The 18370-nt window shown below is 47.0% G+C and overlaps 1 long non-coding RNA gene across 1 annotated transcript; it reads left to right on the top strand.

Moving 5' to 3' along the window:
* The first annotated feature begins 7853 nt into the window (after positions 1 to 7853).
* LOC119965392 lies at positions 7854 to 14146 on the top strand. Its single transcript, XR_005460509.1, has 3 exons — positions 7854 to 7907; positions 8028 to 8152; positions 14095 to 14146. It is a non-coding gene; the product is annotated as an uncharacterized LOC119965392 (long non-coding RNA).
* Positions 14147 to 18370: the final 4224 nt, after the last annotated feature.

The raw sequence follows: 18370 nt of genomic DNA, 5'->3' as shown, positions 1-18370 counted from the left end.
ACCTCACTTGGCACCTCATTTGGCAGTGCATTCTAGGCCACCACCACCCTCTGTGTAAAAAAAAAAAAACTTCTCCCGCACATCTCCATTGAACCTATCTCTTCTCCCCCCCCCCCCCCCCGACCTTGAACTTGTGTCCCCTTGTAATTGTCATTTTTGCCCTGGGAAAAAGCCTCCAACTGTTCACCCTATCTATAGCCCTAATAATTTTATAAACTTCTATCAGGTTGCCCCTCAGCCCCCGTCTCTCTCGGGAGAACAATCCCAGTTTATTCAATTCCTCAAAGCTAATACCCTCCACACCAGGCAACACCCTGGTAAACCTCCATACCAGGCAACACCCTGGTAAACCTTCATACCAGGCAACACCCTGGTAAACCTTTTCTGTACTCTCTCCAAAGGCTCCACATATGGAGGATTATTAATGTCACAAGTAGGCTTACATTTTTTTTTAAATATTTTTATTGGCATTTCTCATTTATAAACAGTTTTATATATGTGTATATATATATGTATATATATATACACACATTTTTCTCGCCCGCGCTAGTTTCCTTTATTATACAGAGAGGTTTATTTTGTCCTTCGTTTAACTTACCCTATGTGCAGTTTGTTGACCTCTGGATTGGTCTGTGGTTCTTTCCCCCCCCCCCCCCCCCCCCCCCCCGGCTTTGGCTGTGCTTTTCTTTTATGTTCTGGACAGAACGGGGAAAAAAAGTAGCCCCCCCATCTCTCATGGTTTCCCCACCTTCCTTCCGCACCCCCCCCCCCCCCCCCCCCCCCCCCGCGTTGCGCAGTCTTTTGGTACCTCATCTAGGTGCTTTTTTAAAACTTCTTATTAGCTTACTCCTCGTTGCTGGCCTCAAACGGGTTTTGGAACAGGCCGACAAACTGCTCCCAAGTATCCAGGAAGCCTTCCTCCGACCCTCGGGTGGCGCACTTAATCTTCTCCAGGTGGAGAAATTCCAATAAGCCAGCGAGCCAGTCTGCATCCGTGGGTGGTGCTGCCGATTGCCAGCCAAGCAGGATTCACCGGCGTGCGATTAGGGAAGTGAAAGCTAGGGCGTTGGCCCCCTTCCCCATGTGTAACTCTGGCTGCTCCGGTACCCTGAAGATTGCTACTCTCGGGCATGACTTCACCCTCACCCCCATAACCTTGGACTTTGCCTCGGAGAAGGCTGTCCAGATCCCAGCAAGTTTGTGAAAAGCCCAAAACATGTGGGTGTGGTTGGCAGGGCCCCTCTAACACCGTTCACATTTGTCCTCCATCTCCAGGAAGAACCTGCTAATTCAGGTTCTGGTCAGGTCCGTTCTGTGCACCACTGAGCTGCAATAGGCTTAGCCTTGTGCAGGAGGAGGTGGAGTTAGTCCTGCTCAGTGCTTTGCTCCAGTGTCCCCATTCTGACCCCAGTTTGTTCTCCCATTTTGGTCTGGTTTCGTTTAGTGGAGGCCAGGCCCTGTCCAGCAGCTGTCCGTATGTTTTCCCACATAGCCGCCCCCCCCCCCTCCCCCCTTGCTGCTTGTGCCTATCAGGTCCTCTAGTAGTGTGCTTTCTGGGGCCCCGGGGTACCCTACTGTCTCTTTGCGGAGGAAGTGTTTTATTTGGAAGTGTCTAATTACATGTTCTTTTGCTAGTTTCCACTTCCTCGTCAGTTCGTCCAGTGTCGCCTGTCTGCGCCCTACGTAGAAGTCCCAGACCGTCAGTGTGCCCCCATTCCACCTCCATCTTTTGAAGGTATCCAGCATGGCTGGGGGGGGGAATCTGTGATTGCTGCATGTGGGAGCCATGGGGGATATTTTGGTTATCCCGAAGTATTGTCTCAGCTGGGCCCATGTTCTCAGCATGGCCGCTGGCACTGGGCTCATTGTGCATCTTGTTGAGAAGGATGGGAGTGCTGCTGTAGCCAGGACCCGGAGGGTTGTTCCTTTACAGGGTGCCTCCTCCATTTGTACCCAATCTGTGTCGGGTTCTTGTACCCATCCCCTCACTCTTTCTGCCGTTGCTGCCCAGTGGTAGTATTGTAGGTTTGGTAAAGCCGAGCCCCCTTTGATTTTCCTTCTTTGCAGTGTCTGTTTGGGAATTCTCGGGTTCATACCCTCGACACAAACGCCATGATTAGACTGTCTACGTTTTGGAAAAAGGCCTTGGGGATGATGATCGGAATTTGATCTAAACAGGAAGAGGAACCTTGGCAGTACATTCATCTTGATCATCTGCACTCTCCCCACCTGGGAGAGTGGGAGTGAGCCCCACCTTTTGAAGGTCTCTTCTTACTTCCTCCACCAGGCTGGTCAGGTTCCACTTGTGGATCTGTGTCCAGTCTCTGACTATCTGGATCCCCAGGTAACGGAATCAGTTCTGGGCCATTTTGAATGGGCGCCCCTCCAGCTCTCCCTGCCCCTTTAGGTTCACTGGGAATGCCACGTTTTTTGCCCAGGTTAAGTTTGTAGCCCGAGAAGGTTCCAAACTTTCAGTATTTGCAGTATTGCCTTTAGTCTCTCCTGTGGCTTCGAGACATAGAGCATCATCGAATTTACAGTGCAGAAGGGGGCCATTTGGCCCATCGAGTCTGCATCGGCTCCTGGAAAGAGCACCCTACCCAAGGTTAACACCCCCACCCAACACTAAGGGCAATTTTGGACACTAAGGGCAATTTATCATGTCCAATCCACCTAACTTGCACATCTGTGTGAGACTCTGTGCTCTGTCTCCTCTCCGGATTCCCTTCCAGCTTTTCGCGTCCCGCACGGCTATCGCCATGGGTTTGATCGCTAGCGCGAACAAGAGTGGGGACAGGGGGCAGCCCTGTCTTGCTCTTCTCTGCAGCTGGAAGTATTCAGAGCAGCTGGTGGTGTTAGTTCGGACTCTCGCTTTGGGAGCGTTGTACAGGAGCCTCACCCAGGTGGTGAACCCCGCTCCAAGCCCAAACCGTTCCAGTACCTTGAGGTATTTCCATTCGACTCTGTCGAAGGCCTTTTCTGCGACCAGGGAGACGATCACCTCTGGTGTTCTCTACCGGTGGTGGGGGGGGGGGGGGGGGGGTCATTATTACGTTCAGCAGCCGCCTGATGTTCGCTGTGAGCTGCCTATCCTTGACAAACCATTTGGTCCTCTGCGCCTACCTCTGGTACACAGCCCTCCAGCTTTTTGACCAGGACCTTTGCGAATATTTGCGCATCCACGTTCAGCAGTGAAATGAGTCTGTATAATCCACATTCCGTCAGGTCTTTATCTTTTTTGGGTATCAGTGAAATTGTGGCCTGCGCTAGCGTGGGGGGCAGGGTGCCCCTTGCCAGTGAGTCCGCGAACATGTCTCTTAGGTATGGGGCCAGGACTGGTGCAAATTTTTGATAGAAGTCTGCTGGGAACCTGTCTAGTCGCAACGCCTTCCCCACCTGCATGGAGCTGATGCTCTCCATGATTTCTCCCAGATCTATTGGTGCTTCCAGCTCCCCCTTCTGTCTTCCCCCACAACCCATAGTTCCAGTCCGTCTAGGAACTGTTTCATCCCTGCGCCCCCGTTGGGGGGCTCTGAGGCGTACAGTCCCTGGTAGAAGGTCTCAAATGCCCGATTGACCTCCTTTGGTTCTGTTATCAGTCTGCCTCTGCTATCCTTTACCTGCGCTATTTCCCTCGTGGCTGCCTGCTTTCCCAGCCTTGTCTCCGTGTTGGTAGAAGGTCCCCTGTGTCCGGCGGAGTTGGTACACTGCTTTCCTAGTGGATAGCAGGTTAAAGTCCATTTGCAGCTTTTTCATCTCCGCCAGCAGCTCTATGGTCAGGGCCTCGAGTATTTTCTGTCGACTGCCAAGATGGAGTCCACTAGTTGTTGCCTGGACACCCTCTCTTCCCTATCTCTGCTTGCCTTGTAGGCTATGATCTCTCCTCTAATCACGGCCTTCAGTGCCTCCCAGAATGTGGAGGGTGAGACCTCCCTGTTTTGGTTGTTACTAACGTAGTCGCCTATGGCATGTGATGTTTTTTGACAGAAGGGCTTGTCGGCCAGGAGGTCCGTGTCCAGCCTCCACGTGGGGCGCTGGGCCCGGCCTGTCTCCAACCTCACATCCATATAGTGTGGAGCGTGGTCGGAGATAACGATCGTGGAGTACTCCGTTCCCATGATCCCTGGAAGCACTGATTTTCCCACTGCAAAGAAGTCGACATGGGTGTATACTTGTGTACTTGTGAGAAGTATGAAAATTCCTTCTCTCCCAGGTACCGGAACCTCCATGGGTCCATCTGCTCCATAAATGCTCCTAGTTCCCTAGCCATGCCAGATGTTTTCCCCGTTCTGGGGTTTGATCAGTGGGTCCTGTATGCAGTTGAAGTCTCCCCCATGATCAGTCGGTGTGTGTCAAATTCGGGGATTTCTGCCATGATCTTCTTTATGAGTTCTGTGTCGTCCCAGTTGGGAGCGTACACATTTACCAATATGACCGGTGCCCCTTCCAGGGCACCGCTGACCATGAAGTACCGTCCCCCTGGGTCCGTAACTGTCTTGGTTTCCATAAACCTCGTCCTCTTCCTAATTAATATTGCTACCCCCCCCAAGCCCTTGTCCCATTGCATGAGTGATACATCTGTCCCACCCAGCCCTTTCTTACCAGCAGGTAGGTAGCTTATGTCTGCTTTTAGGCTTCTTAGGTGGGCAAAGACTCTGGATCTTTTCACTGGACCGTTGAGTCCCCTTATGTTCCAGGTAACAATCCTGGTGGGGGGTTTCCGACCCCTCCGTCCCGCGGGATCACCCATACTTACCTGGTGGACGCGCCCCTGCACGCCAGGGTTTCCCTTTGTTAGGGGGCTGTCCAAAATGTGCGGTCACTGTGAGGTCGGGCCCCAGTGCTCCGAGGTTTCCCTTTGTCCAGGGGGCACCCAACATGGCCACCAGCTATGTGTACGCCACGTGGCTGCGCCCGAGCACTCCAGGGTCTCCCTTCGCCCTGGGGCCCTCCCAGGTGGCTGTTTGTGGCGCCATCTTGGTTCCTCACCCTGCTCCAAGCCCGCTGAGGCCTGTGCTCGTGCTGCTTATCTACCTCGCCCTTCTCTTTGCTTCTCTTTTGTTCTGCGCTCTTCCCCTCCCCCTTCTGCCATGCCCGCCCCCCCCCCCCCCCTCCCCGGCCCTTTGTGCCAGGCGCTCCCTCTCCCCTGAGAGGTGCGCCGCAGCTCTCCTTTCTGCCCTCCTGTGTTGGCCCTCATTAGTACGGTGGCGCCCCCTCCCCCCCATTGCATTGAGAGATGGAACAAGCCTGGGAATGAGTCAGCACAGTCCCGCGCAGTACACCCAACACATGTACAGTTCATGATCTTATTGTCTCTGTTTGCAATCTGTCCTCCGCTCTTTGTTCCAATTCTTCCTTTCTTTTACATCCCCGTTGCTTTCATGATGGCCGTTGTGGCTGTTCCTCCCCCAGTTTATTCAATCTAACAAACTCGTCAGCCGCTTCTGGGGTGTTAAAATACAGCTCCTTCCCCTCAAATGTCACCCAGAGTTTGGCTGGGAATAACATCCCAAATTTCACATTACTTTTGTAGAGTGCTGATGTGGCCCTGTTGAATTCAGCCCTTTTGGCCAGGTCAATGATCTTATGATCTTCCCTTCCCACATGCTCTATTTTGTCTGCCGGGCCCACTTTAGGATTTTTTCTTTGCCTTGGAACCGGTGCAGCTTCACGATAATCGCTCTGGGCTGCTCCCCGGCTTTGGGCCTCTGTCGGAGCGACCTGTGCGCCCTGTCGATTTCTGGGGGGTTTGGAAATTTCTCCCTTCCCACTAGGTTGCCCAGCATTTGGGTGACGTAGCCTGTTGGGTCTCTGCCCTCCATCCCCTCTGGCAGACCCACTATTTTAACATTCTGCCGTCTGGACCTATTTTCCTGGTCGTCCACTTTCCCTCTTCGGCTCCACTGGGTCGTTACCAGCCTTTTCACCTTGGTTTCCTGAGTTGCCGTCCTGAGTTACCAGAGTTACGCTCTGGTCTGAGGCGGCCCTCTCCAACTCCAGAATTGTTTTCTCATGGGCCTCCACCTTCTTTTCCAGGCCATCGATGGCTCGCCGCATTTTGTCCGTTGTCTCCACCAGCATCTCCTTCATTGTTGTGTGGAGCTCCGTCCTGTGTATCTCCCTCATGGCGTTTATCTCCGTTTTATCTCCTCCTTTATGGTGTTTATCTCCGTTTTCAGCACGCTTCTCCATTCCTCCCCCTGTGCGGGTGAGGGGGAGGGGGGGGAGATGGTCGCCGCGTCCTGTTCCTGCTCGGCTCGCCAGCTTTTCCACTTCCTGGTTCGCCTGAACCTCCGTCTCGCATCTTCGGGCCATCTGATTGCTAGGCCACAGCTCCTGCCTTTTTCCTTCGCCTTCGCTGCTGCTCCTTCTTGCATCTCGTCATCCCCCCCATTTTATTATTATTTGCAGGCATATTTCTGTTATGTGCCTTTCTCTTTTTGCTGGGTTTTCGTGCGAAAAATAAATTCTTTTTTTTTTTAACCCCCAAAGAAAAGACCCCAAGGGTTTTTTAAAAAAGCTATTTTTGTTTATAAAAAGGAATTTTGTTTTTTAAAAAAGTTTTTCAAATTTTCAGCAGAGAACAAAACGTTGAATAACATTTTTTTTTTTGCCTTATCCTTTCCGTGCTCCGACTTTCAAGCTGTTTCTTAGTCGTGATCCCCACTCCCCCTCCACGTGCAGCACACTGGGACCAGTCTCGCCTCTCTCACCTTTTTTTTTGCCCCTCATCAGCTCTGTGGAACATAACTTTGGCGCCCAGGTAGGGCGAGGGAGGCAAGGCTGATGTCGCAGGACTTTAATTTTTTTTCTTAAAAAACCCGTCGGGATGCGCCCCACAAAAAAAAACGTGATTTTGTGTATCTGCGGCTGCTCAGTTCACAAACACCACCGGAAGTACCCTGATCCAAGCATGCTTACATTAACACTGCGATGACGTTACTGTGAAAATCCCCTAGTCGCCATTCTCCGGCGCCTGTTCGGGTACACAGAGGGAGAATTCAGAATGTCCAATTCACCTAACAAGCACGTCTTTCGGGACTTGTGGGAGAAAACCGGAGCACCCGGAGGAAACCCACGCAGACACCGGGAGAGCGTGTATACTGCACAGACAGTGACCCAAGCTGGGAATTGAACCCGGGTCACTGGTGCTGTGATGCAGCAGTGCTAACCACTGTGCTACAGTGCCGCTCCGGTTGTGAGAAAGTTATTACAATCTATATTAGGGAATGGCTGAACAAATCTGAGCTGATTCGAAAGAGCCAATGTGAATTTGTAAAATGGTAGGTCATATCTTATTGAACACTTGAGAAAGTAAGTGAAGTAGTCGATGGCAATAGCTATGGTACTGTGGACTTCCATAAGACATACACAATAAGGTATACACAAACCAAAACGCAAATGCTGGAAAATCTCGGTAGATCTGGCAGCATCTGTAGGGAGATTAAAGAGCTAATGTTTCGAGTCCAGATGACCCTTTGTCGATGCTAAAGACAGAGAAGCTAAAGGCTTTCTCTGGGCGGGTTTCTCTGATCCTGAGGCTAAGTGTTGACGCCATCGGTAACGCCGTTGCATTTCCCGACGGCGTCAGCACGGCCCCAGGATCAGCAATTCTGGACCCTACAGGGGGCTAGCTGGGCGCTGTAGCGGTTCACGCCGCTCCAGCTGCTGATCCGTCTGTGGAATAGGCGCCGGGGGATGCGTGCATGCGCAGTGGGTCCGGCACGAACCCGCGCATGCGCAATCCCACCAGTGCGATTTCCGCGCATGCGCAATCCCACCAGTGCGATTTCCGCGCATGCGCGGTGTCTCCCTTGTCCGCGCCGGCCCAGACCCAACATGGCACAGGAGTAAAGGCGCCGGTGCGGACGAAAGGCCGGGAGACAGAAAGGCCGGCCCGCCAATAGGTGAGTCCCGATCGTAGGCCAGGCCAGGCCAGGCCAGGGTCGGAGAATCCTGCCCTTTGTCTTTAGCTTTGACAAAGGGTCATCTGCACTCAAAACGTTATAATTTTTATCTCCCTACAGATGCTGCCAGACCTGCTGAGATTTTCTGCATTTTTTGGATTCAGATTCCAGCATCCGCAGCAATTTGCTTTTATTCAGCTATACACAAAGATTGTTATCTCAAATTAAAGCTCATGGAATTGAAGGTAAATTATTAACCTGGCTAAGAGATAGGAGTTGAGAATAGGGATAATTAGATGTGTACTCAAATTGGAAGGAAGTGACTAGTGATGGGCCTCATGTATCTGTGCTGCAGCCTCAACTAATCACTGTAATTATAGCTTAATACAAAATGACCAGTTTTGCCAATGACCGAAAGATTGGAGGAATTGAAAGTAAAATAGGCAGGTGCATTAAATTGCAAAGACATGTAAATGGCTTGGGGGATGAGGCAAACTAGCTGATGGATTTCAATGCAATCAGTGTAAGGACATAAATTCTTACCAAAAGAAAGGACTGAATATTTTTTGAATGATGAATCATGAAAGTCCAAAGAGATTTTGTTGTTCACAAGTAAGGGTGATGCCATGGAGAGAAATTAACAAAAAGACTAATGGAATATGAAGGATGGAGAATTTGCCACCGCTATTCAATGTCTTAGTTAGACCACACCTGGAGTACTGTGTACAGTCTGGGACCCCAACCTTGGAAATATTGACAAGGGACAGCCAGTTCCCCAGAATGTTACCAGATCCGAAAAGATCAGACCATGAGGAGAACTTGAATACACTCAGCCTTTGCTTGCTGGAATATAGAAAGTTAAGAGGTGATTTCTGAGATTTTTTGGTGTTGAAAGGAATTGATATTCAGAAGAGAAGTTAGAGAACACTTCTTCACACAAAGAAAGATAGAAATGTGGATCTCGCCCACAAATTGAAGAAGTTGCTACATCAATTAATAATAAACCTGAGACTGAGCAATGATTTTTCTCGCCAAGGGTTTAACAGGTTATGGCCAAAGCAAGCTGGAAGGAATTAAGATACAGACGACAGTAAGCTCTGGTGGAGAAGGGACAGAGTAGCATACTCCTGTTCCAATGTTCCAATTAGTTCCACTCCACTCCATCCCACTCAAGTGGAGGTGGTGGCATAGTGGTATTGTCATTGGATTACTGACCCAGAGTAATGCTTTGGGGACCCAGGTTAAAGTCCCACCACTGCAAACGGTGAAATTTGAATTCAATAAATATCTGGAATTAAAAGTGTAATGATGAGCAGTAAGCCATTTTCATTGGCTTAAAAGGCCATCTGGTTCACTCATGTCCTTTTAGAGAAGGAAATCTGTCTAGTCCTGACCTGGTCTGGCCAATGTGTGTTCACACACAACATGTGACTCCAGATCCACAGCAACATGGTCGACTCTTAACTGCTCACCACCACCTCTCCATAGACTCTGGTTTGTCTGACATCGAGGGTGTGATCAACATTACCACCAAAAGGTGGCGCGGCTCAATGCAGCCGGTAGTTGCGGGAGATTCCTCTTCTGGGATCGACCCAGGATTTTTCACTTCGTTTTCATTTCGTTACCTGCCTCGCAAAATCTAACGCTATCTCGTGAGACGTGATGTGAATTCGGCTCATTGTGGGTGGATCACATTTTAGAAAATCTGCATATTGGAGTGAGACAGCTAGTCTTTGTCTGGTTTGCCATCCCATGATCTAACCCCCTTTCCCTTGGAGATCTCGAGTGAGCGCCGTTCAGCGCTGGACTCCACAAACCAAGATGGGTGGGGTCTCCCAGAGGATTAGAAGCCCCTGGTGCTTGCCCCCTTGGCACTACTGGCTAGAACTCTGGCCAGGGTGCTAAGCTGGCATTTTTCCCACACTGCAGATCGGGGCCTGGGGGTACCTTGTGCAGGTGCGGGGAGCCTGAGGCCCACCTTATAGCTCAGTTGGGGCTTGGGGGGGGGGGGGTCGAATGATCGGGACAACATTTTTAAATGGCGTTCCAATCTCTTTCTGCACTAAGGAGTTTAGGTGAGCAGATTTGGGATTAAATGTCGCTTCGATGGGGCGTTCCCTGCTGAGGCCCTGAATCTACCCGAATGGGAGTTAAATAGTGTGATGTTTCTCCAATTAAATGTGGAGACTGAAGTTTTGTCTTTATTCCCCTCCACATACCCTGCCCCCTAGCTATTGATATCACCCCACTCCCTGGCCACTCTGTAAGGCTGAACTGAATTGTTCAATGCCTGGTGTCCATTGTGACCTCTAGCTGAACTTCCAATCCTCTCCAGTCGCTAAGGCCAACTATTGGGTAATGTTGCCAACCTTCTCTGTCACAATCTGAACCATAATTTCTTTTTTAGGAAAGAAGAAATCTGAAATCCCAGTTATTGAATAAATAATGAAGCCACTAGATTTCACAGTTTAAAACAAAATATGTTTTACCGTACAAGAGTCAAACAGAGCAAATATTAAATATTATCTTGCATACCTGCAATATTCAAAAACTGAGTCAACATAGGTGATACATGAACCAGCAGGCAAATGGCAGTCAGTTATAAACTATAATTATATATAGTTATAAACTATAATCATATGTTATTTGCAGATACAACTAAAACAGATCTTGCATATTGGTTCAGCAGTCCACTTGATCTATAAGTCATCAATCTTAGTCACAACATCCTTCAAAGCTCTGTCTTCCTCAGAGCATTTCAGCTTTTCTTCTAGGATTTTGCTTCGTCCACAGTCAATTGCATAATCAAACCAAATTTCAAAGGTGTGGTCTTCATCAAAAGTGGCGTGTGTACAGAACTATCTCGCCTCCACTTATGATCTGGACGGCCCTGATCCATCAATGTTATCTTCAAGTAACAGTGAAAGCTGCAATAACTGTATTTTTGCTGATTCTCAGCTTCGGAATCTAGCCTCTGACTTCTTGACCGTGCCAGCACTTCTAAAAAGTTCATTTTTACGGAATATAGGCATCGCTGGGCATTCATTGTCCATCCCTGGTTTCCTTTCAGAAGGTGGTGGCGAGCTGCCTTCTTGAACTGTTGCAGTTGCTGAAGTGTCGGTCCACCCAGTGACGGTGTGGAACAGCAAAACATTTCCAGGTCGGGGGTGAGTTACTTGGAGTACAATCTCAAGGTGGTGCTGTTCCCAGGTATCTGCTGCCCTCCTAGGTGGTAGTTCTCGTCTGGATGGTACTGCATAATATGATATGATTGACCTCCAACCATCACAATCATCTTCCTTTGTGTCAGGTATAGAACATACAGTGCGGAAGGAGGCCATTGACCCTGCACCGACCCACTTAAGCCCTCACTTCCACCCTACCCTCGTAACCCAATAACCTCTTCTAACCTTTTTTTTGTCACTAAGGGCAATTTATCATGGCCAATCCACCTAACCTGCACGTCTTTGGACTGTGGGAGGAAACTGGAGCAACCGGAGGAAACCCAAGCAGACACGGAGGACGTGCAGACTCCGCATAGACAGTGACACAAGCCGGAAATCGAACCTGGGACCCTGGCGCTGTGAAGCAACAGTGCTACCCACTGTGCATGACTCCAACCAGTGGAGAGTTTTTCTCCTGATGCCCATTGACACCAGTTTTTCTAGGGCTCCTTGATGTCATACTCGGTCAAATGCTGCCTTGGTGTCAAAAGCAATCACTGTCACCTCACCTCTGGTTTTCAGCTCTTTTGTTCTTGTTTGATCCAAGGCTGTAATGAGATCAGGAGCTGAGTGGTCCTAGCGGAACCCAAACTGAGCACCAGTGAGCAGGTTATTGCTAAGTGCTGCTTGGTAGTACTGTTGGTGACCCCTTTCATCACTTTACTGATGACCGAGAGGTGACAGAGGGGGTGGTAATTGGCCGGGTTGGATTTGTCCTGTTTCTTGTGTACCAGACATAGCTGAGAAATTTTCCACATTGCCGGGTCGGTATCAGTGTTGTACCTGCACCACTGGACTAAGCTCTGATGGCTCTGTGTCTTTTTATATCATTTCTATTCTCATTTTCACTATTAGTTTCCTTCACAACTGGGGAAGACAGTTTCCATTCTCAGTTTCCTTCCCCAGTTTCTCTTTTCAATTAGGGTCTGCCTCAAAAAATACTTATTTTGCCCATAGATTCCACACGTCATGCCTGCTTCAACTCATCTGTGTTTGAAGTCCTCTCTGGTCCAGCATTCACTTTCTACCTCTGAACTCATCCAGATTCTCTTGTCTGTCAACTAAGTCTCATTCAGTATTCATCCCTGTACTCCCTAGTCTACTTTGGCTCCTAGTCTGGCAAAGATTTAATTTGCAAATTCTCAGGAACAAAACTTGTACTGGTTGGTCCAATACGGCGAGGCCAGCTTATTCTGTCTTAGATAAATAGTCATCCTATTTCAGTTTCCCAAGACTGACTTTAGTTTCTTCCTACCTTCCCATCTTGTAGCTATTTGTCTCCAGCTTGCACTAGCGTAAATGCTGATTGGGGTGGGGTAAAATCTAATGAAACTATCGATCTACCCTGAAATGGTTTCAGCACAGATTTTGTTCTCAATTGACCTGAATTTCTGGAGCACATTTGTTAATCCCCATTGGCAAGGTGGAACCTGTTGCTTCAGTTCAAGTGTGTAGCGTGGTGGATGAGTTTTAACAAGTAGTAAATTGCCTCAAATTTTCAATTTTGTAATGTTCAAGAATGAAGAGAAAACTACCTTTGCATCTGATGAAATATCATAGACCTGAAATGTTAACTTTTTTTTTCTCCACAAATGCAGTCTGGCCTGCCGAGTATGTCCATTATTTCCTGGTTTTATATTAGATTTCCAACATCCATCAAGGGCAGCACGGTGGCGTAGTGGGTTAGCCCTGCAGCCTCACGGCGCCGAGGTCCCAGGTTCGATCCCGACTCTGGGTCACTGTCTGTGTGGAGTTTGCACATTCTCCCCGTGTTTGCGTGGGTTTCGCCCCCACAATTCAAAGATGTGCAGGCTAGGTGGATTGGCCACGCTAAATTGCCCCTTAATTGGAAAAAAATAATTGGATACTCTAAATTTAAAAAAAAAGATTTCCAACATCCGCAGTGTTTTGTTTTTGCATTGAAATGGTTTCTTTCATGACCTAGGACCATTCCAATATGCTTTACAGCCCAACACTTTTTTTGTTCCAAGCATTGCCACTATTCTAATGTAGGGAACGCAGCAGTCATATTTCACGCAGCAAAGTTCCACAAATGGCAATGAGATAAATAGCTAGATAATATACTCTTCTAATGTCAGTTGAGGAATATATATCGATCAGGACACCAAGAAGTCTCGCCTATTCTGCAAAATATGTCAGCCGATCTTGTATATCCACTTGAGAGATCAGATGGGGCCTTGATTTAAAGTTTGCCATGGTGGCACAGTGCCTCACCGTGCCACCATGGTGAGCACTGCTGCCTCACCATGCCAGAGACCTGGGTTCAATTCCGGCCTCGGGTGACTGTGTGGAGTTTGCACTTTCTCCCTGTGTATGTATGGATTTCCTTTGGATACTCCAGTTTCTTCCCACAGTCCAAAGCTGCGCAGGTTAAATTGACCCTAGTGTCCAAAAGGTGAGGTGGGGTTCCTGGGTTACGGGGATAGGGTGGCGGCTTGGGACTAGGAAGAGTGCTCTTTCCAGGGCTTGGTGCAACTCAATGAGCGGAATGGCCTCCTTCTATACGGTAGGAATTCTATGAAAATAATGAAATCTTCTTTTGGACATGTATAATATTCAGAACTACTTTCTGCAGATTTGGAAGGGCACTTGGTTACAATTTTAGTCCAAAAACAAATAGAATTGGTGATTCAATGCAAATGTGGCCAATTTATACCTTGAAAATTATGAAGCTTGACAGCATTATTCCAGACGGAGGAATTTTAAAAATACTTTAGTGATTTGTCCCTGGAGGCCTTTTGCGGTTTTAAGGTAACTGATCTTTTCAAGCTTGTTTTCTTTGATCTGCTAATTAGCTGCATTTGGAATTATAAACAATTGAACTGAAATGTTTCCTCGTTTCCAGAATATGATACCTTTTGGCTAATGAGGTTTTCAGGGGCAGAATTATTTACTTTGAAAATTAGTTCTTGTCTCACAATTGTCCGTTTACATCCTCCTAGAGTTTAATTGCCGAAAAATGTTCTTTCTCCTATTAACCAACCAAATAAGTGAAATGGAAAAGAATATCAACAAGATTAAGTGAAAGATCTGAAGAAAGTCTTACACAGAACATTTCAGGGATGATGTTTTATATGCTAACTACGAAAAGCTGACAAACACTATTCCTTTGAGAATTATTGGGAACCTTCAAATTTCCCCTCTGCTCCTGTTAATTATGAAGTGCTGTCTCCATTCAACAAAACGTCAAAGAACAATACAGCACAGGAACAGGCCCTTTGGCCCTCCGAGCCTGTACTGGTCATGATACCACCCTTGGCCAAAACACTCAGAAAGAACAAAGAACAGAGAACTACTTTTCATCTTCAACTTTATATTCTTACCGTTTGACCAATTACCAGCGCATCATATTTTACTTTTCTGTAAACCCTTCAAAGGTTTCTTTGATCATGGCAAATGAAAAGAAAATCTAAAATCCAGTCTTTAAGTCTCTTTCATTAAATACTCTTAAATTCCATGTAATTTAAAATTCAGCAGGACTTCAATGTTAATTTTAAATTCCTCGTTATCTTCACACCCACAAAGGAGATAAATGTACTTTAGGGACTTTCAGGAGAATGCCACGGCAGCATTTAGGAGTGGACGCAGAACCAGAGTGTAATCTCAACTAATAACAGACATCTCAACTCAGCTAAGCTGCTTCAACTATTGCGGCAGAATTTCTGACCTCCTGCCCTTGTGCTTTAACAGATGTTACTATCCCAGTTGGTGTTATTTTTTTATTTCAAGTACCCAATTCTTTTTCTCCAATTAAGGGGCAATTTAGCGTGGTCAATTCACCTACCCTGTACATCTTTGTGTTGTGGGGGTGAGACCCACGCAGACACGGGGAGATTGCGCAAACTCCACATGGACAGTGACCCAGGGCCGGGATCGAACCTGGGTCCACGGCGCTGTGAGGCAGCTGCGCTAAGCATTGCGCCACCATGCTGCCCTCCCAGTTGGTGTTATAACTGGAGTGGAAAATTCCAGAATGGAACCCTGGCGCAAAAGACGGTATGTGGGATTCTGTGATCTGCCAGTTGTGTTTGCCGGTGCAGTGTTCCCCCGCAGGCAGCGGGATTCTCCATTCCCACAGCCGGCCAATGAGGTTTTCCACTGTGGCCTCCTCACGGGCGTGGGTGCGCTGCTAGCAGACCAGAGAATCCCACTGATGGAGATTTCCGCTGCGTAACTATTACTTTTTTTAACAAAATGTTAAAATAATTTTTGCACCTCCATGAAAATTCCTTGCACATTTGTTCCTCTACATCCTTCCCCGAATTGGTGGCCTGTAGATTACACTGAGCAATTTAATTGCACCTTTTTCTTGTTCCTTAGCTGTCGTGAAATAAATTCTAACCTTGACCAGTGGTTGTTCACGTTCATTCTCACAGTTGTCATGTGAGAGTACCTTTAAGAAATGGGTGTTTTTATAGAATAACTGTAGTAGGTGTACCTTTTAGAAAAGGGTGTTTTTACAGCAGTGATGTCAGAGTGTGTGTGGAGCTGGGCTGTGTGTGCTTTTTGTTGTTTCGTTTCAATGTTGCAGCTGCAGTCAGCCACAGAAGGTGTAATGTTGTTCTCTCTGCCATGTAAAGATTATCTCTTGATCATTTGGTGAATTCAGAGCGATAACTGTTCTCAGTAGTGAATTTAAATCTGATGTGCTTCTGTTGAAAGTTTTTTTTAAGTCTTATGGAAGTTAAAAGGAAAGCTTAAGGATTATTTAGTGTTGTATTCTTTGGGGGTTGTATTTGAATTAATGGTTGCGAAGATGTTCACTGTATGTTTTAAAAAGGTTAACTTGAGTTCATAGAATAAACATTGTTTTGCTTAAAAAAATACAGTTAGATGTCTGCTACACCTGTAGAGTGAGCTGTGTGCTCCCCATACCACAATCTATTAAACGTTGTGGGTCAGGTGAACGCCATGATACACTTTGGGGTTCTCTAAACCTTGGCCCTTATCACAGTGCTCTGCAATGATTCAGTGAGATCCTTAATCTTGGCACCCAAGGAGGCAACACAACATCCTGAATCCACGTGTTCAGCCACTGAAACACATATCTGCTCCCCTAATTATCTTATCACCTATCATTCTTCTTTTCCCAGTCTTCCTTGTGCGCCCCTGTACAATTAAACCACCCATTGTCCCATAGATGTAGCTCTGGCTGTACTCCCCAGATAAATCACCACTGTCATCAGTATTCAGGACTGAATGCTGGTTGGAGAGCGGGATGCATTTAGGGGGTTCCTACTAAATCTGTCTTTTCTTTTTTGATTGCCTGGTGGTCACCTATACACTCTCTCTCTGCATACTTATAAGCTGTGGGATAACCACATCTGTAAATGTTTGGCAAGCCACAAGGCTGTCAACCCCACAGATACACCAGGGTAATCCAGCTCCTTCTTGCGTACTGAAGCCCACAGTCCAGGCTTTTGCAACTGATGACACTTCCCACAAAAATGGTTTTTCAGACCTGCAAAGTGTTCTGTAGTTCACACATTGCACAGGATGCACACCCTGAAGGTTGGAATAACCCATCCATTTCTTTATTTACTCGTTAACCATACCACTTCTAATAAACCTTACGAACAATAACGAACCTTGCTGATATTAATAAACGTTATTGTTATTAATTAACATTACTAATATTCATCAATTCTACCATTCATTAATTCACCTTATTTGTTGTAATCTCTCCAGCACAAGAACAAAGAACAAAGAAAAGTACAGCACAGGAACAGGCCCTTCGGCCCTCCAAGCCTGCGCCAACCATGCTGCCCGTCTAAACTAAAATCTTCTACACTTCCGGGATCCTTATCCTTCTATTCCCATCCTATTCATGTATTTGTCAAGATGCCCCTTAAACATCACTATCGTCCCTGCTTCCACCACCTCCTCGGGCAGCGGGTTCCAGGCACCCACTACCCTCTATGTAAAACACTTGCCTCGTACATCTCCTCTAAACCTTGCCCCTTGCACCTTAAACCTATGCTCCCTAGTAATTGACCCCTCTACCCTGGGAAAAAGCCTCTGACAATCCACTCCGTCTACGCCCCTCTTAATTTTGTAGACCTCTATCAGGTCGCCCCTCAACCTCCGTCATTCCAGTGAGAACACGTCACGTTTATTCAACCGCTTCTCATAGCTAATGCCCTCCATACCAGGCAATCTCCTGGTAAATCTCTTCTGCACCCTCTCTAAAGTCTTCACATCCTTCTGGTAGTGTGGTGATCAGAATTGGACACTATACTCCAAGTATGGCCTAACTAAGGTTCTATACAGCTGCAACATGACTTGTCAATTTTTATACTCCACAAGTTTAAACTATTGCTCCCAGTTATAGACAAAGTGAGGGAGAGAAAAACAAACCCACTAATTACTCGTCTATCTGCCCATCAAATTGACGCTATTAATGCTTCCTGGCTTTAGGTCTCATGTCCTGCTATTGGTCTCTTGCTGCCTATCTTGGTCCACTAATTTAGGTAAAAGGTCAGATTTGCACTAAATTCCTCACTCACCAAATTCAGAAGCTCACCCTCTGTGTGCATCTGCGTTTGCTTTCACCCTCTGTGTTTGCTTTCTTTTGTGTGCTTAGCCACCATCTCTACAGCTACTTCTTTTAAGTCCATAGGCTGTGTCATGATTTGCATAAAGCAATTCTGTATATAATATTATGCATGGCCTCCACCCAGCAGGTGGCAGTGTAAATCTACCATGCGGCTCTGTGCCTTGAGGCAGTTGGGAGTAAGTCGTGTTGGTGGAGGGACGTATTTTGCAATAGCTCTACAATAGTTAGTTAGTGTTAGTTATTTATTCCAGTTATCTTTACCACGCAGTTGTTTCATAATAAATTATTTGAACTAGATGTTCATATCGGCCAGTCTACAGAACATGACAGGCTGCAGGCTACACTTGTCAGCCTTTAGGCACATTAGTTTTCTTCATACCTTTTCTCTCGTGATCAGAATTGTTCTATGTTCCTCCCTCTCATTTGACCCCTGCTTTTCTGCTACTCTTGAGATGATTTTAGTGTTTTCTACTGAGTAGACAAATACATAATATTTGCTCAAAGTCTGTCATTTTCTTGTTATCCATTATGAAGTCCCCAGTTATCCTTGTAGGGAACAACATTCACTTTAGCTCCTTTGTTGCCCTTTTATAATCCTGTAGAAACTTTTACTGTCTATTTTTATAGTTTATAGTTTATTATTCACTCATATTCCAAATTCT

The sequence above is a fragment of the Scyliorhinus canicula genome, chromosome 4, assembly GCF_902713615.1.
Source record: "Scyliorhinus canicula chromosome 4, sScyCan1.1, whole genome shotgun sequence".
Taxonomy (NCBI): Eukaryota; Metazoa; Chordata; class Chondrichthyes; order Carcharhiniformes; family Scyliorhinidae; genus Scyliorhinus; species Scyliorhinus canicula.
The sequence above is the reverse complement of the archived record's forward strand: the minus strand, read 5'-3'. Positions and strand labels throughout refer to the sequence as shown.